We start from the raw sequence: 26,393 nt of genomic DNA, 5'->3' as shown, positions 1-26,393 counted from the left end.
CCAATCCACTAAAAAGTATCTGGCCACGGACCTGGCTGCATTAGTTATCTTCTCTTTCTGCTTTGTCTTCTACATCTTCATATCTATTAACCCTGTCCCCTAAGCACAGTGTTAAAGGAAAATTTGCTGAGTCCAAGCATGCTCTTAAGAAAGTCTCCCTACTCGACTCTGAGCTTGATAGAGCCTTTCTCCCAAGCCCACACTTTTGTAACACATAACAGTGGATGGCCAGACCCAAGGCAGGCTTTCTAATATTCTCCTCATCCTTAGAATTCCTTCTAATATGGCATAAACTACCTCTCCACCCTCGTATGTAGCCCCTCTGCTTTCAATTAGGGAAAACTGACTGAACGGCATTTCCTGAGTGAGATTTCTCTCTCTTGACTGGCAAGCAGATAAACCAGCTTTGTTTTTTATGCCCGGCAGCCTTTTATTCTTTAACAAGATAAGCGTGCTCAAGTATTTCCCATCTTAAACATAAAACTCACTCTTCCTAACTTTAGATCTCCTTGGCTATCTCTTACCCTGTCTCTCTCTTTCCTTCCTGGTTATTCAGTTTGAAAAAGAAATGTATTTTTGCTCTCTTCACTTTCTTCATAAATTCCAGTGTGTCTTTGTCTCTTCGGTGTATTCCAATGAACCTGCTCTTGTCTGATCACCAATGATTTTGTTGCTAAATTTTATGGGATGTGTTTCATTCTATCTATGACTTAAAAATAGTTGCATTAAAAAAATAAACTATAGTCACTTATAAATAATAATATAAAATCACCCATAATTCTTCCATGCAGAACTAAAAAATTATTCTCTGTGGCTTCTGTCATTACTTGCAACTTTAAAAATTATTTAAAATTCTTAAAAACTATTCTAGCTGTATTCACAATCCTCAGGAAGTTCCTTCTCCGTCTTCTTTGATAAACCTTCATCCTGTACCCCAAATACACTCAAATATTGATGTTTCCAGCTTCGTATCCTCCTCTCACTATTTCATTTACTCTATAGATTCTCCCTGGCTGAGTTCCCTTTTTTCCAGCTCCATAGCTGCATCTACAACCTATATTCTAAGGCCTGTCAAATCTCTCTCTAGATACCCAGTTCCATGTGAATTTTCTACAAGTACCACAATCTCAACATTGATTTTTATCATCTCCCAATTACCCCAGCCCAGACCAATTTTATCATCTCCCAGATTCTCCATCCCAAACATCTTATATTGATGACACAACCATCAACCCAGTTACTTGGTTATTACCTTTGATTTCTCCTCCTCATTCTCATATCTAGCCAGTCACCAACTCTTGCCTATTAAATCTCCTTCGCATTTCTTAAATCCATCTCTTTCTTTCTACCTGTGCTACTACTCTCTGGGAATGGGCTCTTAACCTTTTAAAACTTAATTTGGGCAGTAGTCTACTGAATGGAGTCTTTGCCTCTAGGCTTGGCCTCCTTCAGTCAGTTCTCCACCCTCTGCCAAAGTGATCTTTCCAAAAATCTTTCTGAAAATTGTGGTTAAGATTGTGGGTTCTTGAATGAGACAGATCTGGATTTATAGCCAGTTCTAACACCTACTAGCTGTGACCTTGGGCAAGTTACTTAACCTTTCCAAGCCTCAGTTTCCTCATTGGTACCTTGGGATTTACCTATATCAGAGCATTGCCTTAAGAATTAAGTGAGTCATCTATTTAGCACAGCACCTCACAAATAAATAGTGCTCAATATTTGGCTGCTGCTATTATCATGGTTCTTCTTCTTGTTCTCGTTGATACATACTATAACTCTTCCTCATTGAATTTCTTCAGTGTTTCTCTACTGAGTTTAAGATAAAGTCTTAACCCTTTGAGTGATATAGAAGGCCTTTTATGATGGTGCCTTGGTTGGCCTCTCCAATCTCACTTCCTGCCGTTTCTCTTTCTCACTCTATCCTCCAAGCATAGTGAATTATTTACAGTTTTTCCAAAAGTACTCTTTCTTTCTTTTCTTTTGTACATTCTTTAATATTTCTTGATTTTGACTGTTTGTGTAGCTAAATCCAATGCATTCTTCAACATTCAGTTCCACTTAATCTTTCCTCAAGAACTTTCCCTCCCACCACTCTTTTCACAATCTGGATCGAGTGTCCTGTTTGCCCTCCTAATTTTCTGTGCACACATTACTCTATAACACCATGTTATTCAGCATTTTATAATTATCTTCTCTAATATGAAGTGAGCGTCTTGCAGGCACCAATAGTGTCTTTTTGTCTTTATCTTTGTATTACCAATTTCCAAGCCAGTATCTGGCTAATAGGTGGCATTCAAATGTTGAACGGTATGAAGGTTTTGAGTATTCATAGTGATAGTGACCCAGGATGGAGATGATATAATGCATAAAATAGTTAATTAATGACAATTTAAAAATAAAGAGATAATAAAATGCCTACATGAGTATTTTATATGAGAAGTTATATAGTACCTCTGTGTAACTGTAAGTTATAGTTCAGTACTGTATAACTTACATAAAAAGTTCTATAGAGGTTGAAAACTTGTTCTTTGGAAAATTTCAAGGAAAGGGTAATATTTGAACTGTATTTGAAGTTCTATAATTTGATCAGGTAAAAGTAATAGAAGTAGATTTTTAGGCAAGGGGCACTATGGGGGCAAAGGAAGGAAGAGATACTAACTCTAACATACGGAATGTTCCTTGTGTGCTAAGCACCAAGTTGACCTGAGACTGTGGTATTCGTTAGCTTGTCTTTTCATTTAATTCTCTCACTAACTCTTTGAGGTGAATAGTTGAGGATACTAAAAGGTCAAAAGTTTGGAGTAAATTTGTAAAGTTCACAAAGCTGTCACATGGTGAAGATAGTATTAGAATTCAGTTCTGCCTTACTCTGAAGGATTACTTTCTCCACCATCGGCTGATGTGCCACAAGTAGAATGAAAATATGAGATTGAAATAACAAAAGTAAACCTGGATCTAGATTATGACAGGCCTTCAAAGTCACGCAGAGGAAGCATTTGAGCATTCTCTATTGGATAACTATAACATTCTTTCAGCTGACCATTTGGTGGAATTGAAGAGGTTATACCCAAACCAAGAGTTGTTGGCAAAAATATACAGCAAGCTCACTACTACTGTTCTTTCCTGAAACCATGGCAGGCAATACTAGTGCTAGCTATAGAAATATGCTACTTCTTACTGGGCCTGGAAATAGTCTCAAAACCATTATTAACGGATATTCATTGGAAATTTTTGGTTGATCCATAGCCATTCTGTCTTCCTACCATCACTCCAATTTCCTTTGGGAAATTACCTTGCCACCATTTTGAGAAAGCTGAGTGAAACTATAAAACAAGGTAAAGCACCCTCATATATGGAGCATGAAGAGATAGTTCTGTCAGATCTCACTGTCTCAATAGGACCAAGAACTGAGTATGTGACCTAAGCTTGACTAGACAAAGACATTCTTTCCAAAGAGTTAGAATCTTGAGCAGAGTTATTCAGAATTGAAAAAACAAAACAGAACTGTACATTCCTTCCAGAGAAGAAACCCTGATGAGGCAGTAGGGAGTTACTGATCTCTCTTTTATTTCTAAGCATCTTCTCTAGCCTTCCCACCTTCCCATCAGAATAGTGAACTTCCCAATAATATTATTCCAATAAACCTGTTTTTCTGTTTTGGCACAAATTAGCTAGAGTCATTTTCTGTGACTTGAGACCAAAAAAAATGATACTCAATACTATTTTTATTCAGTCAGAGTTGGCACATGATTTAAAAACTAACAGGCCCACGGGTCAGCCTGGTGGCCTAGTGGTTAAATTCGCACACTCTGCTTTGGCGGCCTGGGCTTCACAGGTTTGGATCCCGGGTGCAGGCCTACGCACTGCTCGTCAAGCATGCTATGGTGGGATCTCACATGTAAAATAGAGGAAGATTGGCACAGATGTTAGCTCAGGGGCAATCTTCCTCACCAAAAACAACAACAAAACGCAGCAGCCCTATGATTTAATACCAATGGCACATGATTTAAATATAATAGGATTTAAATATGGGAAATATGCTATGATATTTTATACTGTGTCAACTTGGCAAAGCTGGAACGATATTTCCCAGAACTCCTTTCTCCACAGGGTTCTAAGTTAGAGTTGGCCAAAAGGGACATTTTTGTGAGACTTGGAAGGTGGAAGTGAAGCAGGAGCCTTTATGAGCTGAAGGTCTTCCTGGTCACTAATGGTGAGAGAATGTTGCAAATGTGTCCTGACTCCTTTGTTCATATCCAGATCTTCTTCACAAATGCCATCCCTCAACAGTAGAGACTCCAGACTCCCAAAGAAATGCAGAGTTAAGAGCCTTCTATCCTCTATTCTACCATCTTTCCTTGTAGTCCCATTCTATCAGCTGGATATACCTGATCTTCTGAATTCCTTGGAAAACTGCAATTTGTCCACTCACTCCAGTGCTTCAGAAAGGCCCCTTTCTCTAATCCTCCAACTTTTCCTTTTAGTCTGTCATTTCTTCAACTTCAACAATTGCATAGAGTCTTATTCCTATAATAAATCTCTTATTCCACAATAGTCGCAGAGGTTCTCCTTCCATGATTGAACTCTGATTGCCAGAATTGTTGGTACCAGAATTGATCTCAGCATAACAGAACTTTAAAGATGGTCATCTATAATTGGCTCCCTGATCTGATTAGATTTTAAGACATTAATGGTCTTGCTGCCAGTAGCACAGGGGACACTGGCAGTTCATGACATGTAGTGGCAAAATTGGTTTCACCTGTAATCAAATGTCTATAGAAGGCAAGGCTTTGGGTCACCAAGTAGTTGCTGCTGTAGAATACTTTAATTAAAATGAATATAATGGTGTTGATTTGTTGCTTCTACACGTGTTGGAAACTGTGGAGAATGAAAATGAGTTCAGAGTTTTTAGCAAGGTCTAGGTTATGGATTAGAAAGCTTCTATGACTGCTCTTAGAGAAACCCATATTTCCTACAAAATTTCTTAAAGTCAAACCCAAAGTCTAATTTGCAGAGTAGCTGAATTACAATTCAACCCAAACTTTCAGGGTTTCTTATATTAGAATTAAGGCATTGACTGGGAATGAGTAGGGCATCATTGACGATGCAGAGGAACATGAACCTTTGCATTTTATTGAGCCTCATTTGCCAGTAGAAGCATCTTTCCGCCCAAGTCTAAGGAAATTAGTCTCTCCTTGCCTGAAGAACTTAATTGTCCTGGGCTGAGGAACTTGATTTTCAGGGGAATGCTGATCCCCTCCTTGACATACCTCACCACCTCCCCTTGCTTCTGGATCTATGACAAGACTCAGGTTCTGGGATGCTTCTAGAGACCAGATAGACATGGTTATGACGTGACAAAAAGCACTGTACACACCAAAAGAATTATATTTATATAATTTATATTCATATTAATGGAAACCTGGGGAATATGTATGGAAATGGATTGGATCTGGGTGAGAGAATGTGATGTTGTGTCAGTTTGAATGTATTAAAATTGGTTCACTAAGCAAAGATTCTGTATTCAGTGTGTTTTAAGCAGCTAAGTGGTTCTAACTTTCGGCTTGGTTTGTTGACCAAAATGAAGTTGAATTGCCAGAACTCCCTTGATATACTAGAGAGGACAGTATCAAAAGGCTTAGGGATATTTCAAATTTGGGATAGATTTATCTTGTAAGAACTGCTCACTTACCCATATATATGTCCAAAGGACGTTTCCTTTATTAAGGCCTTGAGAAATACATTGGTGAAAGAAGTACTGTCATCTTTGAAAGCCCTGTAGTGGCTGTTCTCTACAGGCCAGGAATGATGGTAAGAAGTGCTGCCATCAAAATAGGATGCCTGAATTCAACAGGGATCATAGGATCTCAAGGGGGTGGGGGCCAAGTGGCATCACTTAACTGATTGAGATAACGTGGGTAGAATTACTATAATGAGCAGCACAGCTGAAGCAGTAATCAGAATGATTTCACCCACAGACACCTTTGTCTTTAGCTGGTTGATCATGGTGTCCCAAGAACTGAAATATATGGGCAGTTTGCTGAAGTCTTACTTGATCTGTAGAAATGGAAAAATTCTAAGTCTGGGGAACAGAAGTTTGACTTGAATCACCTAAATAGGGAATCAGTTTCAATTCTTGAGCCAGTGCATACTTCTAGGGTGTTCTATGCCCAGGTCTTAGTTTATAAGGTTGACTGAGTGAAGACACAGAGAGGTCAATGCCATTGAAAGAAAAGTTGAATGTTACTCATAGTTCTCCTAGAAACAAGAGACACAGATGGCCAGGCAGGGCCACAGGAAGAGCACCAAGTTTTGATCAGGAAGCAGAAGGAGGAGTGAGTGATAGGTTTCAGCTGGAGCCTTTATTGGGGTTTCTGTGGAAAGGCAAGGAAGGGCCAGGGTAAACGGTTTAGGATTGTCTAGTTTGGATAATTTCAGCAGGCTCTAAGCTGTAGGAGTGGTGCCTAAGTGCCTGGTATCTGGACCTGGGATGGTTAAGGTAGAGGAATATTGCCTCCTGGGGTGTACAGGCCAGATAGAGGAGGTATGGCTCTGGATCAGTTAGTTTGCTTATCAAAGGCATGCTCTCGGGTGAGCCTTTTGTTATCTTTAAAAATTGGCTACCCCTAGGAGGGGCAGTCACTCTCTAGCCAGAAAGGTTTTTTAAGATGTCAAAACATCATAATGTAAAGAAAATGAAAAAAAATACGATACACACAGGGCACCTTGGATAAGTAGAGCTAGGTTTCTTCAAGAAAGGATACGGCAATGCCAAAAACTCATCCGGTATATTTTTCTCTAACCTTCCCCAAAAGGATCTGTGGCCATTTACAAGGGTGACAGTGCATTAAGAAAGGGAAAATTATTACACAATTCAGGGATTACTTAACACTGGGTCTGAACTGCCAGTAATTCCTAGAGACATAGAATGCCACTGTGATCAACCAATCAGAGGACAGGCTTTTGGAGATGAGAATATTAATGATGTTTGGACTGGGTTTGTCACACAGGGGCACAACTGGGTCCCCAAACCCGTATGGTTATTTTCCTGGTCCAGAATGCCTAACTGGAATAGACACACTAAAAAGTTGGCGGAATACCCATATTGGTTCCTTGACCCATGAATTGAGAGTCTTTATGGTGAGAAGGGCCAAGAGAAAAGCCCCTAGAATAGCCTTTATCTACAAATATAGTAAACCAAAAGCAATATCTCATTCCTGGAAGGGTTTCAAGATTAGTGCCACCATCAAAAACTTAAGAAGGTAGGAATGATGATTTCTAATAAATTCCCAATCAACTCTCCTATTTGACCTGTGCAGAAGAAGACAGATATTTCAGAATGACTTAATCAGGTGGTAAATCCAATTGTAGCTGCTGTTGAAAATGTGGTTTCTTCACTGGAGCAGATCAAAACATCTCCTATCATATAGTTATTTATTCGTTGAATGTTTTTGTTTTCCTACACGTACTAGAGACCACCACAAACTGCTTTCATTTGGCATGGCCAGCAGGATACATTTCCCTTCCTACTTCAGGGCTATAGCAACTTTCCAGCTCTCTGTCATGATGTAGTTTGCAGGGACCTTAGTTGTCTCTGCATTTCACAGAACATCCCACTCCTCCACCGTATTGATGTTATGTGATCCTTGTGCTTGGTGAGCAAAAAGTAGTAACTACTACAGACACCTTGGTAGGACATATGTAAATCAGAGGGTAGTAAATAAATTCCACAAAGATTAAAAGGCCTGTGGCTCAGGAAATTCTATGGTTACAGTGGCCTGGGATACGTCAAGATATATCCTTCCAAGATGAAGGACAACTCGCTATATCTGGCTCCTCCCACCATGGAGAAAAAGGTTCAATGTCTCTGTCTCATAGGCACCTTTATCTTACATAGATAACGTGTATCTCATTTATTGAGTAACTTGAAAGGCACAAATTTTGAGTGGGGCCCAGAAGAAAGTTAAGGCTGGGACCATATAACCTGGCAGATCTAATGGTACTTGAAATGTCTGTGGCAAACAGAAATGTTTTATGGAAGTTTTATCAGGACCCTATAGGTAAGTCACAGTGCAAACACTTAGCGTTTTGGTGTATACCATGCCATCCTCTTCAGATAACAACTCTCTTATCTGAGAAACTTCCAGCTAGTTACTAGGTCCCAGAGTCTGAACTACCATCATGGGTCACCAAGTTGTCACGTAACCTGATTTGCCCATCACGAATCAGATGTTGTCTGACCCATTAAGCGATAAATTTGGGCATGCAGAGCTTCAGTCCATCATTAAGTGGAAGTGGTATGTATGTGATTAGGCTTGAGCAGGTCCTGAAAGCACAAGTGAGTTGCATCTGCAGGTGACACAGATCGTCAAGGTGCCTACTCCTTCTATAGTTTCTCCTTTCTTTCAACGCAAACTTATGGCCTCCTGGGTGGTTCATTTTGACCAATCCACTGAGAAAAAATATTTCTGGGCCTGGATTACAGATGGTTCTGCATAATATATGGACACTACCTGAAATGACTAACGGTTTAGTTTAGAAAAAAACATGATTGGAAAATTGGTGATAAGGAGGTCACACAAGATGAATGTTTCCAAATGGGCATAGAATGTGAAGATATTTGTGTTCCATGTGAATGCTCAGTAAAGAGCATTCTTAACAGAGGAGACTCTTAATAACCAGGTGGTCAAGACCACTTATTCTGTGGATGTCAGTCAGTCTCTTTCACCAGTTACCCTGTTTTTGCCCAGTAGATGCTTGAATAAAATGGTCATGGGTCCAACAAAGTGGATTTCTACTCTCTAAGGCCAATCTGGATAGAACCACTGCTGAGTGCCAAACCTGCCAACAGCAGGGGCCAACACTTAGTTCCAATATGGCATTATTTCCCAGGAAGATCTGCCAGTACCTATTGGCAGATTGATGTGTGGATCACTTCCATCATAAAAGGGCAGTGATTTTTTTCCCCCCTTGGAATAGAAATTCTGAATATGCATTTGCTTCCACTACCCAAAATGCTTCTTCAAAAACCACCATCCATGAGCTTTCAGATGCCTTTCTCACTGTTATGTTAATTCACACAGCATTGCTTTTGACATGGGAACTAATTTTACAGGAAGTGAAATAGTGGATTGACCCACGCTTATGGAATTTACTGATCTTATCATGTTCCCCATAACCCTGAGGCAGCAGACCTGATAGATGGATTAAATGGGTTTTTTTGAATGCTTAGTTATATCACTAGCTAGGTGGCTAGGGTAATGTCCTCCAGGCTATAGAATATGCTATATTTCAGTATGGTGCTATTTCTTCCAAAGCTAGGATTCCCAGGTTCATGAATGAAGTATTGGAAATGAGAATAGCTTTTCTCACTATTATATTTAACAATCTAATAAGTTGTTATTAAGAGCAGAAATAATTCTAACAGTACATGCATCAAAATTAGTGGCAGCACTCTTGGTACTTGGGATATAGAAGAATATAAAACATGGTTTCTGACTTCAAGGAACTCACAGTCCTTGAGGGAACACACACACACACACACACTCACACATACATTATTCCAATGGATGAGAGTTATTCATGGAGTGATAAGGAAGCACAGGTTGGGGTGGGAGCAGAGAAGGCCTCCCAGAAAAGTGATATTTGAATTAATTCTTCAAGGACATGCACATATAAATAAAATTGGCCTGATTCCTACCTGAGTTTCAGTTTCTCCAAAAGCCAACCATGACACAGGATTTGGATACAGGTAATTTATTTGGGAGGTAATTCCAGGAAGTACAAGTGAGAGAGTGGAGAAAAATGAGACAAGAATGGGAAAAAAAGCCAATAAAGGGTCTATTAAGGAGCAAATTAGTATGGGCAACTGAGACTCAGTCCCATTGGTGACTCTCTGAGAACCCATCTGGCCAGAGGGGCCAGGGCATTTATCCATGACTTCCATCTCTTCCTGGTTGAGTATTGCCCCTGGGAACTTTATCTCCAATGTACTTCCTGGTTTCACCTGTGTGCAGTGGAACAAGCTCTGTGGTAGAGGAGAAAGCCCTCAGGGAGAATAAAAGAGGCATGTGCTGGGAACGATCTACAGGTAAACTGAGGCAAGCCTAATGGATGCGGGGTAGGGCATCAATCTGCATCTACTACAATTCCCATCTTCTGTGGGTAGTCTTATCCCTCCCTATTATTTCCTTAAATTCTCAGACTTACATTCTTATGCTTTGGGTTCGTTCTGAGTTCCTAACTCCAGTGAACTATCTCATTGTAGCTGTTTTTTCCTACTGTTTTGTGCCAACCCCATATGAAACAGTCATTTATCTTTGATTTCCTCTGAAAAGTTATAGGAAGCATTTTTATAGGGTGTGTTTTGATGGATATGTGTGTGCAGCAAAATATTCAGAAGATGAAGTTAATGGGAGAGTTTTCATCTTTACAATAAAAATATCTTAAAATTTACTATTACACATTCTTGGTCTTGAAAAGTCCTAGGTTAGCAATCCTGGGCTAGGTTCCTTAAGAGTTGAGCCTGAGACAGGGATTCTTGGACAATGATTTTCTAGGGAGTGGCTCCAGTGTAATCTGTAAGGGAATGAAGAAAGCAGGATTGGACAAGGGGAAAAGTTAGTCATAAACTTGGATTCACCTGATTCCATAGTGACCTCTGGAAGGAAAAAGACACTACAGTATCATCCTTGCTGGGGATAAGGGACCAGGCTTTTTGTACCTCTATGTTAGTCACTGGCTGCAGGCTACCTCTGGGAGGAAGGTATAACTTCTCAGGGATTTCTGGACTAAGAACTTCTGTTGTTAACAGGCAATTTTCAGAAGAAAGGTGCAGCTGTGAGCTCTTAGCAGTCAATGCTCAAGAAGCTGGGGGATGAGTGCACCTATACTTGCTTATCAAAGGGGATGTGGGTGGGACACCAACAACCTCTACTATGGCCGCTCTGCTGTGACAATTTCTCACTGGACAGGCTCCTCCATCAGCTCTGGCTTTCTGCAATAGTGCTCATCTCCATTTTTCTCTCAAGACTCCCTTGCTTCTCCACTTTCTGGCCAGCCTTATTGCTTCTAAATATAAATCGACTTTTGATACTATACAAAACAATTGACTCCCAACATTCTTCTAAAATAAGTCCTTCCTTTGCCTACCCAAAGTCTTGGAAAAGTGCTGAGCTAGACAAGGGGCTACTTGCTTGACTCACTCTGGTTCTTGTTTAGCTTCATAGAAAAGCTCACAGAAATCTTAAAATTTTAGCTTCTATTGTCCCTTACCCATTTCTGTATGTGGAGCTATAGTTTACGACTGAAATGAATGCCTGCATTAACTGAAGAGTCTACAGTCAGTTTGATTTTTAAAAAAACAATGACTTTGTCTCTACAAAAGATGAATAGCAACTACATGAGGAGACAATTTGCTTTTGGTGGATAAGGCAGCATGTGTAAAGATGTATAGATGTGACCACGGTAAGCTTAGGAAAAATGCAAATAGTTCAGTTTGGTTTCAACTCAAATCGTGGAAGAATCATGTGAAATGAACTGCAGAGGGAGGTAGGTGTGGGTCATAGCTTTTATGGCCTAATATGTGATGCCAAGGAGTTTAGACCTTGGCCTGACAATGTGATGCCATATTCAGATTGGCATTTAAGAAACCGTTCTCTCTCTTCCCCATGGAGGAAGTTTCTACAAAAACTTGAAAAATAATGACATTTCCAAATGAAGATTATGACAATAGAGATGAAGGCAACAGTAAATTTAGATGACTTTTAAAAAGTAGAAAGGAGAGGACCAGATAATGGATAGGTTACAAATAAGGGAAGTAAGTACCCAGGAAAGATTACCAGCTTCTGGGCTTGCATATTATCATTTTGCTAATTTTCTCTCTCTTCCCCTATTCTTTTTATTTATACCCTCTCAATAAAACAAAAATGGTATTACACTCTACATATTGTCTTGTAGCCTATCATCTCATGAGCATCTTTCATTATAATAATCTTGATATAAAATATAAACTTAAATAAGTGCTCAGTGTTTCATTGTACAGGTGTAGAATAATTTTTAAATCTATTATTGACATTTAGATTGTTTTCTGTCTTTAAATATTACAAACCATGTTGTTATAAGTAGCTTTAAAACCAAACATTTATTCATGTTCTTACTTACTATTTTAGGATATTTCTAGGAAAGGAATTGCTGAATTTTTAAGGCTTATGATAGATATTGCCAAATTGTTCTCTAGAGGGTTTATGTCTCAAGATACTCACAAAACCACCTACCCTTTGATTTGAAGTGTCTTGGAAATTCTACCCTGTGAGAGAAGCTTTCTCAGAAAGGTAAGTTCTTATGGCATAAATTTAAATGTTTTGATGGCTAATTTTACTTTTGCTTAATTACTAGATATTTGGGGCACTTAGAGATCTTCATGGTTCTGGCGAGAAATATTGTCCGTTTCAATCTGGTATACAGCTATTGGTCTTCCTTTTGGGAAAGCAGGAAATAATCTCAAAATCAACTTCAAAGTTTATTTCTATGGCATTTATTAATCAATTGATAATTAGTAAATGTGTTTCTCCACCTATTCAGTAACTCAACAAATATTTATTGAAAGCTCCTACTTATTCTAGATAATGTGGATAAGACTTCCCCCTCACTTAGGTAGTTTAGATTCATCCAGTTATCATGATGACAATGATGATAATAACAGGACCTGACATGATGTGGTGCTTCCTGTGAGTCAAACACTGGTTCTCTAAGTAACCCTGTGAAGCAAGTATTATTATTATCTTCATGAAACAGACAAAAAGGGAAAATAAGATATTTCAATGAAACATGATACGCATTAAATTGTTATAAGTCACAAGGTGCAGTAAGAGTACATTGGAGGGGCTCCCAATCAGTCTTAGCAGAGTCTTTCTAGAGGAGTTGGTATCTAAATTGAGACATTAAGGCTGAAGAGAAGTTAGCATATATACTCTTGAAGCTTTTATATTTTTAAAAACATTTCAGAGACCTCATATTTGCTTTAAGTAGTGTTCTACCTTGAGGAAATCTTGCCTTGTCATGTGGCATAGGGTATGATTCTTGAGACTTCTTTCTGAGAGTTTACTCATTATTTCCACTCCTGTTTTATATTCAATCCCTGGACTTCTGCATTCTCGCCCTATCCTTCTACTAGAAGAGTATAAGTCAAGGTTACCAAAGACTTTCTAACTGAAAAATTCAACATTAATTTTTTTGACCCCTTTCACCCATTTTTGCCTATTCAACAACCTCCACCTCCAGCAACCATCATTCTGTTCTCTGCGAGCCTTTCTTTTCTTTTTTAGATTCCACATATAAGTGACATCGTGATGTATTTGTCTTTCTCCGCCTGACTTATTTCACTTAGCATAATGACCTCAAAGTCCATCCATGTTGTTGCAAATGGCAAGATTTCATTCTTTTTATGGCTGAATAATATTCCACTGTGTGTGTGTGTGTGTGTGTGTGTGTGTGTGTATACATAATGTTTTCTTTATCCATTTGTAGATCAACGGGCACTTAGATTGTTTCCATATCTTGGCTATTGTAAATTATGCTCCAATAAACATGGGGGTGCAGATATCTTTTTGAGTTAGTATTTTCATTTTCTTCAAATAAATACTCAGAAGTGGAATTGCTGTCACTGTTAATTTTTTAGTCCTTGTATTATTTGGCATCTTTGAGAAATTTAAAACCATTCACTATTCCTTCCCATTTGAAAGTCTTTACTATCCATTTAATCATCTAAACCAGAAACCTGGCAAACATCCTATAAAATTTACTTTCCCTCACTCGTCTCGTCTATAAACTCTTGTCTTGTTCCCTTGCCTTTGCATATTTACCTTTCCCACTGGACAAACCTATGCACCCTATTTGCTGTAATTTCTAAGCCAACCTCAATTGACTATCACAAGCTCCAGCCTTTTATTGTGAATAGGGTTTAGAATTATGACTCATACCCAAGATTTGGGGAAAATCACACATTTGACGTACTTCTATATAGTTTTAGAACACTTTACTCTAGTTGTACCTAAAAACTGGTTAATCAGAGATAAACTACATTTTCAGTCCTCATTAACTCCTCTTGTGTTGATTCATCTGGTTAATTCTACTGGCTTATAGGAATACTTGTGTTGGGGTCCTTTTTCCAGCAGACCAACACTATCTATTTAACTTCGGGATAGATACTCAAGATTTGGAAGGATTAATTTCTTCATATATAAATTTGGGGCTATAGTAATACCTACCTCATAAGATTGTTTTGAGGATTAAATGAGTTAATGCATATAAAATACCTAACAGTGGCACTCATGGTATAATTACTCAAGACTACTAGCTAATATTATTATCATTATTATTACTGTTATTATAATTACTATTACCCTATTTGTCTGAGAACTCTGTTCTGAGCCTCAGTTTTCATGACTTTGATCCTCCTAGGACTATAGTCTCTGCATAACCTCTATTCACTATCCAGTAAGAGCAAAACCTTTGGAAATATGGCTGCAGCCTGGTTGACTCTCAAATTGTAGCTTTGGCTTGGAGCCATTACTACATTGTCATACCTGCAGATTGAACTTCAAGATTGACCAAAACATTCCTAAACCTATAACACCTTGGGATATTTGGGCTTCAGTTCAGTTTCTACAGCTTAGTTAGTACCCATCTAGAGCTATGCTCTGAGCCCACACTTCTCACCTTGATGAACTGATTCTCTCTAGTCTCCACTTGGACTTCCTTTCTTAAGGGATGAGTTGCTACCTGTCTTTTGTATATCTGATGCACAAATACGTCTCGAGCAAAATATAAGATGATTATAGAGGACAAAGTAGAGAGCTATTTCTTCTATGTGGAGGAAACTGAGAAGGATTCAAGGAAAGGAGTCATTTAATATGGCTCTTAAAAACGGGATGGAATCTCAGTTTGAGATGATGGTACTATAGAGAAGATTTCAGAGATGGGTAGCAGCAGGAGTAAAATGTTGGCGGCAACAAAATGAGGTGACGGGTGATGGCCCTGTTTCCTGAATTGCTACCATTTGTACTTAATGTGGCCATTCCTGCTGAAATCCATGCTATTGGAACAGGACTTGTCTCCTGTCTACTCCCCAACTGATTCCAAGCTAAAATGAACTCAAAGATAAGATTAAAACCTATCCAACTTCATCCAGCTCCTGTGACTATGTACCTACCCAATCAAAGGAGTATTGAAACTTGGAAACGTGCCCTTTGTTTTTATGGGCTAAGTGTCTTCAATTTTTCCTCCCTATTTTCTCATGATTTTGTTCTCACATCACTGTCAGCATCTCTCTTATTTAGTGGGCTATAGAGTGGTATGGGGCATAGTGAAGAGAGTATTGAGCTGCAATTGAAAAGATAGGGATATTGCTCTGGTTCAGATTAGACAAGTACTTTATATCTCAGGTCAGGGGTTGGTAAGCTATGGCCTGTAGCCAAAATCTGGCCTGGCTCCTATTTTTATTTGACCTTTGAGCTAAGAACAGTTCGTACATCTTAAACTGGTTGAAAAAAGATCAAAAGAAGAATAATATTCCATGACTCATGAAAACCATATAAAATTCAAGTTTCAGGGTTCATCAATAAAGTTTTATTGGAACACAGCATAGTCATTTGTTTACATATTGTCTAAGGTTGCTTTCATGCTAAAATAGCAAAGTTGTAACAGAAAGAGTACAGCGTACAAAACCTAAAATATTTACTATCTAGCTCTAAAATTACAGACTACGTTTGCTGATCTTTGTCTTAGGTCTTCAGTTTCCTTCATGAGATATATTACACCTGGACAGGCATTTCATGAATGCTATCTTCTTTCTCCTTTCATTTATAAAAAGGAATTGACTTTAAAAGATATAAAGCCTGTTTTAAGCACTACTGAACATCCAAGCCAGAATGTAGCCAAGCTGTGAAAAAGTCCAATTGTGCAATTTTTTTAAAAGCCTCCTCACCATTGTAGGGGAGGAAGACATTTCCTCTACCTGCTCTGTGTTCTTGTGGCCAGAGAACGAATTAAATTCACATGAGACAGAATAACAGGAGAAAATTCAACAAAGCTTTATAACGTGTATACATGGGAGAGGCTCAGGCAACCTGAGCAACTTGCCAAAATGGCTGAAACCACCACCTTAAATATCATCTTCAGCTAAAGGCAAAGGAGGATGATGGGGGTGGGGGGTGGAAGTCGATCATGGGATCATGTAGCACATAAGTACAGTAAACAAGAGTCAGGTTATTATGCAGACTTAAGTCCTTGCCTTCTACATTGGTAAGAGTTCCTAGAGGTAAGGTCATCCCTCCTTCCTGGTACAGAGAGGGAGGCACCTTTACAGATGGAGATTTCCTTTACAATGTAAATATCTCTTAACAAAGGGTAAGTAAATTCTACTTTTCAGAGTTTCTTTCCTGTCTGCAGTTTTTTAAAAGTAACCAGCCCAAAATAATCCTCATGCCAAAGAGACATATCTTGGGGTGGCCAATTCCAGTCCCCCACACCATCTACTATAAGGTATACAGGCACAGAAACTTGCTGTAATGAAAGAAGTAACTGTCAGTAAGAATGGAATAAGGGTCCCCACACTTTGCCAGCAGAAGAGCCCCACTGGGGTGTGGGATGGTTGTTGAGGGTGGAGATGGTGTCATCAACAACTTAATTGTTGTTCTTCAGCATCTGAAAAGGAATCCTTGAAGGTTTGTTTCTTGGAGCAGTAAAAGTTGTCCTGACAGCCTCAGTCAACTTTAATCTTTAACTAAGCACTAGGATAATAATCTCTGAATGACTGAATTAGGCACCCTGGGTCCGTTCTCTGATCTAAACACAATTGAATCAGATTTGTCTTTTAAAACTGAGACTTTAGAAACAAAGCAAAATAATTAGAAATAAAAACCAAGGAAAAGAGTAGGACACAATGTGTATGTCCCCACTAAGTAGCTTTATATATCTGTCTTCTTCATTAGACTGAGGTCACTCTCTAAGGATCTTCATAATTCAGTTCTGGCTCTCCAGTGCCTTATATACAGCACCTGATGATTAAATACAAGGAGAAGAAAATGAAAAAAAGGAAGAAAAATTTAGAGATAAAGAAAGCAAAACACTTTTTTCAAAAGCAGAGAAAAATTGAATGTATATATCAACGTATGAGCAATAGTGTTGACATGTTTCTAGCTTGAAAAAAATGAAAATTTCTTTCTCTGTTGACATAACTGATTACATTGAGAATGTTGGTTCAAATCCAGTTTCCAATGTCCTTTCTGCTACATTCTATTCTCTTTTGACTTGTAGTGCTGTCTTCTTGAGTCTATTTCTGTAAATCAGATATTCTCTACTGCCTGTGTAGCTTAATAGATGACTGTTGTCATCTATTTTTTGAGAGCTACTGTGTGCGACACATTTCCAGTCTCATTGTATTTAATCCTCACAGCAATCCTGAAAAGCACCTTGCAGATTAGGGCAATGAGACAGAAAGAAAATAAGAACTCTCCCAAAGAAGGAAAAAGAATGGAATATATCTAATTCTACAGCCCAGATACCCAGGTGAGAGACATCTTAACGGATGGTGTTCTTGACCAGATTTTTTTGTGAGAGGATAGAGCTTCAGGGGAATTATTTAATGACTAAGGTCCCAGCCCTTAGAAAGAAAGTGTCTCTAAATATTTCCTATTTTTTCCTTCACTCTCATCCTGCAGTGATGATTAGTCAGATCAGAGGAAATGCCTGCCACTCTGATTGGTGTCCCACATAGAGAAGCATTTACTTCTGCCCTGAAACTGAAGGAAGGTCTCTGGAGCAATCAGATCTGCATTGGCGATCAGTGAAGAAAGGCTTCAGGACTGGTTCATTGTGATTTCCTAGTCAGGGACACAGGGGAGCTATTGTATACTGACATAATTTTAAAGGAACCATAAAACCAAAGAAAATTAATATTCCATGAAAGGGAGGAAACTCATTAAATATCAACTAGACAAGTCATCTTTTTTTTTTTTGATGCCTTATACCACTATTATAAGCATTACCAGTGATGTGCTAAAACCAATTTAAAGATTAGTGAAACTTCTAAGTTTTAAAATAAACCAGGTTGGGTGTCTGAAAGTAACTGAGCTATTTGGGCCAGTTTAAAACATTTTTCTGCTGTACTTTCCTATGGAGATAATCTAAGTGCAACATTACAACATTTCTGCTATAGGCAAAATCCTGTTGACTTCAGTGGGCTTTTGGATTAATAGAGCCACCAAGGAAAATGAAGTGCTAATTTAAGTCCCCTTATCTACTCTCACATGGATACCAACAGCCTGTGGGAAAACACACAGAAATATTAATTGGCATGCTGCTATGTCATAGCTTGTTTCTAGACTAAGAAAAAGGCAGTTCTATTTACTTAGAATGATATATTTTACTATCAATAAAGTTACAATGTGACTTACTAATTTTCTGGTAAGAGAAAATTACTTGGCAGAAATTTTTTTCTGCAAAGGGTTATCAGATATGGAAATAGTATGGTTAGTAAAACCAAACAGCAAACATGAATAAAGTATATATTTCATTTTAAAAATTAGACAACTTTTATAAGATTACTACAGATGTGATATCACTATTTTTCTTTAAAAGATTATATTCACTGTGTAGGCTGAGAATTTACCCTCCATAAATGTGTAAATCTCCCTCTCTCTTTCTGTGTGTGTTGGGTGGGGGCGGGGGCGGGTACAATCTACCTGGTTTTCTATTGGAGAAAGTGTACATTAATTCTTCTGTTATAGAAAAGCAAAGATTATTATTCAAGAGGACAGGAAACTTCCAAACCAATCACACAGGGAGAAAGGTACATTTTAACAAAGAGCTGTTCTAGTTGGCAAGATAATGACCTATTATTATGAGACAAATGCTTAGCAGCATTTGTGTTCAGCTCCACTTTTACCCATGTCAATGCGTGCCTCAGTGTACTTCCTTCTGGAAGAAAACTGTTCAGATGCCATCTTCCTGTTATGGAAGGCTAGTGGGGGAATGGGTACTTTCTTGGCGATGCCCCACTAGCATTTAATAATTGGTAGTTGAGTTGGGAAATAAACTCATATATATTTGACTTCCAAACTTTAAATAAACCATTGGGTTAAATGAGTAAGAAATTAAAGGTAGAAAAATAGAAGAATTCACCATTTTATTTGATAAGTGTATACAAATTCTATTAAACTGCTAAAAATATATGACACCCTTTCACTTTCACCAGGGTCTCAACTAAATTCTCCACATCATTTTATGAAGGATGCTGGATTTTCATAAGTTTGTACTTTAGAAAACACAGCCTTCCTTCTGGAAGCAAACATATACAGATTTCTATCCCAAAGAGTCCTATGAAACATAATTGTACACTTCAAAAGAGTGAATTTTATAGTATGTGAATTATGTCTCAATTAAAAAAATAAGAAATAGGAAGTAGAAGGAAAATATGAGACCATCTTTTTAGCAGATATGCTGTTACAGGCTTAATTGTGTCCCTTCAAATTCATATGTTGAAGTCCTAACCCCTAGTATGGAGATGGGACCTCTAAAGAGGTAGTTAATGCAAAATGAGATCATATTGGTAGGCCCAGTCCAACATGGATTAGGTGTCCTTATTAGAAGAAGAGGTTAGGACACAGACAGACACAGAGAGACAACCATGTGAAGACAGTGGAAGAAGTTAGCCATCAATAAACCAAAGAGAGAGGCCCTCAGAAGAAACCAACCCTGCCGTAGGTTGATCTCGAACTTCTAGCCTCCAGAGCTGTCAAGAAATAAATTTCTGTCATTTAAGCCGCCCAGTCCGTTGTATTTGTTATGGCAGCCCTCAAAAATGAGTATGTATGCTATCTTCATTTTAGTAGTGTTAGCTTGATATAATGCAGCATATATGTTTATGGTAGGTAGCCTAAGGTGTCAGAAATCACTGCCCTCCTCTTTTTCAGGTGTTTTATTTGTTTACATCTGTTCAAATAATGCCATTAAGATGGCAGCCACTTGTTTAACTTCTAATATCCTTATTGTATTGTTCTTAATATACTTGCAATAATTTCTTTAGTGATTTCCTTTTCTTTGTAATTAGATTTAATGATTAGATTTTACTGTAAGCTTGAATGATCTATTTAAATGGTTCATTGTTTCCTACTCATTCTCATCTTTTAAATTGCTCTGATAAGCAATAAACCAAAGATGTTGGGAGTATAATATTAGCATTTGAAAATAGCCTAGTGACTCTTTACCCTCCTCCTCCCCTATACACAAACACCACTTTTGGGAATGGTTCCACCAAGCTTGAATGGTTTTCAACAGCCTCGGTTTGGGCTTGCTTAATTAAGAGTGGAAAAGAAACTGAGGTCTCCTGAAAAAAATATAACGTTTACTTAGGGAGATTTTCTAGAATTTGTCATATGCTGGTTTCTTTAAAGCAAAGTCAACTGAAAGGGTTAGATTAAGGTTCTCTTCTTTGAGAAGACAATATGCAGGCCTGATCTTCAGGACTTTACCTTTACTTATTTCCTATATAAGTTTTTAAAAAATCAAGAAGTATGCTAACCAGCTGTTCTCAGAATTTTTTCAGATCTTTTTCTCAGTGTGCGACTTTGAGACATGTTGGCAGGAGAAGAAGATGTGAATATTCAAGTGAACTTTCCTAAAGGGGAAATAAGATCCACTTAAAAATTTAAAAAATTGCTTTAATATAACTTTTTCCCTGCTAGAGAGTGCAAATGCATTAGGTGGGAGCAAATCCTCACTGTACAGTCATGTGCCACATAACAACATTTTAGTCAATAATGTATTGCATATACAGCTGTGGTCCCATAAGATTAGTACCATATAGCCCAGGTGTGTAGTTGGCTATATCATCTAGGTTTGTGTAAGTTCACTCTGTGATGTTCACACAACAACAAAGTCACCTAACAACACATTTCTCAGAACACATCCCCATCTTTAAGTGACGCATGACTGTAACAGCTGTTTATGGGGGATTGACAAATATTCACGTTTTCCTCTTTTATTTCTATAGTAAATATTTCTTCTCTATCTTATAAATATAGGCATTACCTATGCACTGGGAATGTAGGTGGGGAGAAATATAGAAAACAACTAGGCTTATGAGCAGCTTACAGTTTAGTAGGGAAGATGGACATTAAACCAATAGTGGCACAAATAAATCACATACAGTATGACATAAATGATTAATTATCAGTTTGATGAAGGCCTAAGGGAGAGAAACAAGGAACTGAGAGAGTGAAATAATGGAATTCATCCTTGTCTGTGTGGCCAGTAATGCCAGTAAGACTTCCCAAGATTGGCAAGGAAGACAGAGCCTAAATCGTGCAGTTCCATGTTAAAGATTTGGGCCTCTATCAGAAGAAGAATGAAAAAACATAAAAGGGCTTTAAACAAAAGGGGGTGTCGTGATCAGAATTGCATTTTTAAAAGATTGTTGCAACAGCCCTGCAGAAAATGGATTGATTGGGAGCAAGAGGAGAGGTAGGGAGCAAGTGAGCTGGCTTTCATAGTAGTCTATGCTGGAGAGGATGGCAACTCCAACATAGGTATTGACAGTGGGGAATGTGGCAAAGGCAGCAGATTCTGAAGTACTTAAGAAGTAGAATTGATAGGACTTAGGACAATGTGAGGGGTAAGAAGTAAAGATAAATCAAGGATGCAACCACAATTTCTGGTTTGAATAACTGGATGAATGAGGGTGCCATTTTTTGAATTAAAATGTATATTGGCTGTGCGTTGTAGGCGTTAAAACAGTATATGTAGGTTGAATGATGTGAGCATGATGGCATAATGAGCTCTTCCCTTGACCTCTTCCCTCTAGATACAACCAAAAGGACATTCATACACCAACAGAGGACATATATGCATCACAACAGATGTCTGAGAGACCCACGCAGCCACACGCTTGAAGATGGTGGTGGAGCTGGATCCTCTGGAGGAAGTGGAAGTTGATCTCCAGAAGCTCCATGGAGAGAGATGGGCCATGGTGGTGGCAAGTGCACAGGTGAAAAGGGCACCCCATCCCCGCCTGGTACTCGAGCCCCAGAATCGTCCAGAGCACAGTGCAGTGAGCATTGTAGTAGCAGCAGGGAAAGTCTGCAGCCCCAGGATCGCCCAGTTCACAGTGTGGAGAATGTGGCAGCAGTGAAGGGGAAAGTGCACAGGAGAGAGAGGTGCCCCATCCACGCCCAGCACTCCAGCCTTAGGATCAGCCGGAGTATGGCCCAGAGAGCTTGGCAGTGGGAGCAGGGAAAGTGCTCAAACCCAGAATCATCTGGAGCATGGTGCAGAGAGCATGGCAGAGGTGGTGGGGAGAGTGTAGAGGTCAGGAGAGATACCCCATCCTCGTCCAGCACTCCAGCCCCACTATCACTTGGTGCATGGAGTGGTGAGAGAGGGCATGGGGGCTGGAAAAAGGGAAAGTGCACAGTCCTGCAATCGCCCAGAGCTCCAGAGAGCCAAGCATGGGCTGTGGGAAGCACTGGGGAAGGAGGGTAGCCTTCCTCCTGCCCCTCCAGATCTGTCATCAATCTGTCACTCAGAGAGAAAAGCCATCAGTGCCCAGAGCTGGGGAGCCCCTGTTCATGCCAGGCCCAGAATACACAGTGCCTGTTCCCCATGCAGTGGTGGCACGTGGCAGCTGGGACCAGATAAGATCACCATGAGGAAGCAAAATCCAGTCCATCAAGCAATATGTGTAGCTATATTAAATCTCCAGCCAAGAAGGAAAGTGGCAAGTACCCAGAAATCAACCCTGAAGGAACAGAAATCCATAACCTAAAGGCAAAGAATTCAAAACAGCTATCATAAAAAAAACTCAAGTTACAAGAAAAGACACACACACAAAAACCAAATTAATGAATTCAGGAGCTTCTTCACAAAGCAGATTGAAACCATAAAAAAGAACAAATCAGAACTGTTGGAGATGAAAACCACAATGGATGAAATAAAGAAAAATCTGGATCTCACAAAGAACAGAGCTGACAATATGGAGGAGAGAATCAGCCAGTTAGTTAGAGGATAGTCATATATAAATTCTTCAGAGGGAGGAGAATAGAGAACTAAGACTAAGAACAAATGAAGAAGCTATCAGAGAAATATCTGACTCAATCAGGAAAATGCAACATAAGGATTATAAGTATTCCAGAGGGGGAAGAGAAGGACAATGGAGCAGAAGGCTTGTTCAAAGAAATAATAGCTGAGAACTTCCCAAACCTGGGGAGGGAGTTGGAAATCCATGCAAAAGAGGCCTCCAGCTCTCCTAACTTTGTCAATGTAAAAAGACCCACTCCAAGGCATATAGTAGTGAAACTGGCAAAAGCCAAGGACAAAGAAAATATACTAAGGGCAGCAAGGTGGAAGAAAAACTTACAAAGGAACCTCTATCAGAGTTCAGTGAATTTCTCAGCAGAAACCTTACAGGCTAGGAGAGAGTGGAATGATATATTCAAAATCCTGAAAGACAAAAACTTGAAGCCAAGAATACTCTATCCAGTGAAAATCTCCCTCAGATATGACAGAAAAATAAAACCTTTTGCAGATAAACAAAAGCTAAGGGAGTGCATTGCCATAAGACCCCCCCCCCCAAAAGAAATTCTCAAGAAGGCTGTCATACCTGAAAAAAAAAATAGCAAAAGGGCTACAAAGCCCTGAGCAAGGAGATGAATAGGTAGACAATAATCGGAAAATGGCAGCTCACTATCAGATCAGGTTAGTAAACACTTCACTTTAACATCAAAGATAAAGAAAAGGAAAATACCAAAACAAAAATGACCTCATCATTTTAACCACAAACTCACAAGACAAGATGGAAAAAGATATGACAAAAATAACTTAGAAGGTGAAGAGGAAAGAGATGAAATCAGTATAGTCTAAGGAAATAAGAGGCCATCAGAAAACGGACTATCTCAATTATGAGATTTTTTATATGAACCTAAGGGTAACCACCAGACAAATAATTAGAATAGAAACATTCATGTTAAACAAAGAGAAAAATGAAGAAAACCAACATAGAAAATGACCTGATCAAATCAGTAGCCCAATATAGACAGGACAAGAAAAAGAGTTTATGCAGAAGAAGTGGAAAGTGTGTGATAAGATGGCAATATTAAGCCCTCATATATCAATAATCACTCAAAATGTAAATGGATTGAATTCTCCCATCAAAAGACATAGAGTGCCAGGATGCATTAAAGAACAAGATCCAACAATACGCTGCCTCCAGGGAACACATCTCAGCTCTGGAGACAAACATAGGCTCAGAGTGAATGGATGGAAGACAACACTCAAAGCTAATGGCAAACAAAAGAAAGCAGATGTTGCCACACTTATATCAGACAAAGTAGCTTCAAGATATAACTTGTAAAGGGAGACAGAGAGGGGCAGTATATAACGATAAAAGGGACTCTCCTCCAAGAGGACATAACACTTATAAACATGTATGCACCCAACACAGGAGCACCAAAGTACATGAAACAACTATTAACAAATCTAAAAGGAGATATCAAAGACAACACAGTAATACTAGGGGACTTCAACACCCCTCTTACTTCAATGGATAGATCATCCAGACAAAAATCAACAAGGAGATGGTGGACTTCAATGAAAACCTAGACCAGATGAACTTAATAGATATATAGAGAGCACTCCATCCAAAAACAGCAGAATGCACATTCTTCTCAAGCACACATGGAACATTCTCAGGATAGACCATATATTGGGAAACAAAGCAAACCTCAATAAATTTAAGAAGATTAAAATCACATCTACTATCTTTTCTGACCATAATGCCATGAAACTGGAAATCAACTACAAGAAAAAAGCTGTAAAAAGGAACAAGAATGTGGAGACTAAACAACATGCTACTGAAGAACCAATGGGTCATCAAAGAAATAAAGAGAGAAATAAAAAAATATTTGGAGACAAAGAAGAATGAAAACACACCATACCAACTCTTATGAGACACAGCAAAAGTGATCCTAAGAGGGAAATTTATAGCAGTAAGGCCCATGTTAACAAATAAGAAAAAGCTCAAATAAACCATTTTAAACTACTCATAACAGAATTAGAAAAACAAGAACAAACAAAGCCCAAACTCAGCAGAAGTTGAAATTGAAACAAAAAAGATGGTACAAAGGATCAATGAAACAAGGAGCTGGTTCTCTGACAGGATAAACAAAATTGACAAACAAGACAAAGAAGAAAAGAGAGAAGGCTCAAATAAATGAGTGACTTTCAATGCAATGCCAAGCAGTCTACACACAGGCTCTCACACGCATGTGATGAAGGAAAGCTTTGCTGACCTCACCATGCCAGGAGTTGGAGAGTGAAATTTTCCCAGGAGATCTTCTAACATCCCACTGCTGCTGGGAGAGAATATATATAACACATATTCAAAGAAAGTACACTGTGCAGAAAAGCTCCGGCCTATATCTCTTTAGGATCGACCTAGTAACTTCCTTTACACACATGGCAGTTCATTTCCTTCACTCAGGCTCTCTCTCCCATGTTATGAAAGCATGTTCCTGCTGAACTCAGCTGACTGTAGCTGTGAAGGGATTTATTCCAAGGAAAGATTGAAAACCTTTCTCTACCACTGGGACAGATTATCACTTACTTTCGTACATTGCTGGTACGTGGTTTAGAAAAACTTTTGCTTGTGGCTCTTTATCATCATCTTCATAAGGGACTTTTAATTCAGTGCCAAGCAAGTCTTCACAGAGGCTGTCACAGGCATGTGTTGAGGGGAAACTATTTCAGACCTCACTATGCCAGGAGCTGGAAGTGACATCTTCCCAGGAGAGTATTAAACATTTTACTACAGCAGGGAGATAATATCTATAACCTCTGTTCAAGGAAAGTACACTATGCAGAACAGCCCTGACTTCTAGCTGCTTCATATCTTCTAGGTCAGTGCCTCAACGATTGCCTTTAGTCAGGCTTTTCTCCCATGTCGTGAAAACAGGTTGTTGTTGAACTCAGCTGCCCTTATCTGTGAAGGGACTTCTTCCAAGGAGACAATTAAGTCTTCACTACATTCGGGACAGTTTGTCTGTAACTTTCACTCAAAGAGGTTACACAGTTTGGAAATCTCCTTCTTGTGGCTCTTTAATATCCTCTCCGTAAGTGAATGTTTGCCTTTATTATTTTTTTAATTGAAGTATTATTGGTTTATAACATTAAATAAATTTCAGGTGTACATCTTAATATATTTCCAAGTCTGTGTACATTACATCATGTTCACAACCCAAACACTAATTACAATCCATCGCCATACATGTGCCTAATCACCCCTTTTGCCCTCCTCCCTCTCCACTCCCTCCCTGGTAACCACCAATACAATCTCTGTTGCT

At 38.8% G+C, this 26,393-nt stretch overlaps 2 long non-coding RNA genes across 4 annotated transcripts in view; one reads left to right on the top strand and one right to left on the bottom strand.

The window, feature by feature from the left end:
• Window positions 1-23,730, top strand: part of LOC139081283 (uncharacterized) — a 40,586-nt gene extending 16,856 nt beyond the window's left edge. For 2 of the 3 annotated variants that reach the window (XR_011536393.1, XR_011536392.1), the window contains 2 exons: window positions 21,863-22,045; window positions 22,666-23,730. This is a non-coding gene — a long non-coding RNA (uncharacterized lncRNA). The remainder of the gene's footprint in view (window positions 1-21,862; window positions 22,046-22,665) is intronic. The other variant, XR_011536391.1, reaches the window with a different exon arrangement.
• On the bottom strand, window positions 15,605-25,416 carry LOC139081284 (uncharacterized). The gene is made up of 2 exons (XR_011536394.1): window positions 25,344-25,416; window positions 15,605-17,057 (listed from the first exon to the last, which is right to left on the bottom strand). It is a non-coding gene; the product is annotated as an uncharacterized lncRNA (long non-coding RNA).
• Window positions 25,417-26,393: the final 977 nt, after the last annotated feature.

This window comes from Equus przewalskii, unplaced genomic scaffold, assembly GCF_037783145.1.
Source record: "Equus przewalskii isolate Varuska unplaced genomic scaffold, EquPr2 contig_13224, whole genome shotgun sequence".
Taxonomy (NCBI): Eukaryota; Metazoa; Chordata; class Mammalia; order Perissodactyla; family Equidae; genus Equus; species Equus przewalskii.
The sequence above is the reverse complement of the archived record's forward strand: the minus strand, read 5'-3'. Positions and strand labels throughout refer to the sequence as shown.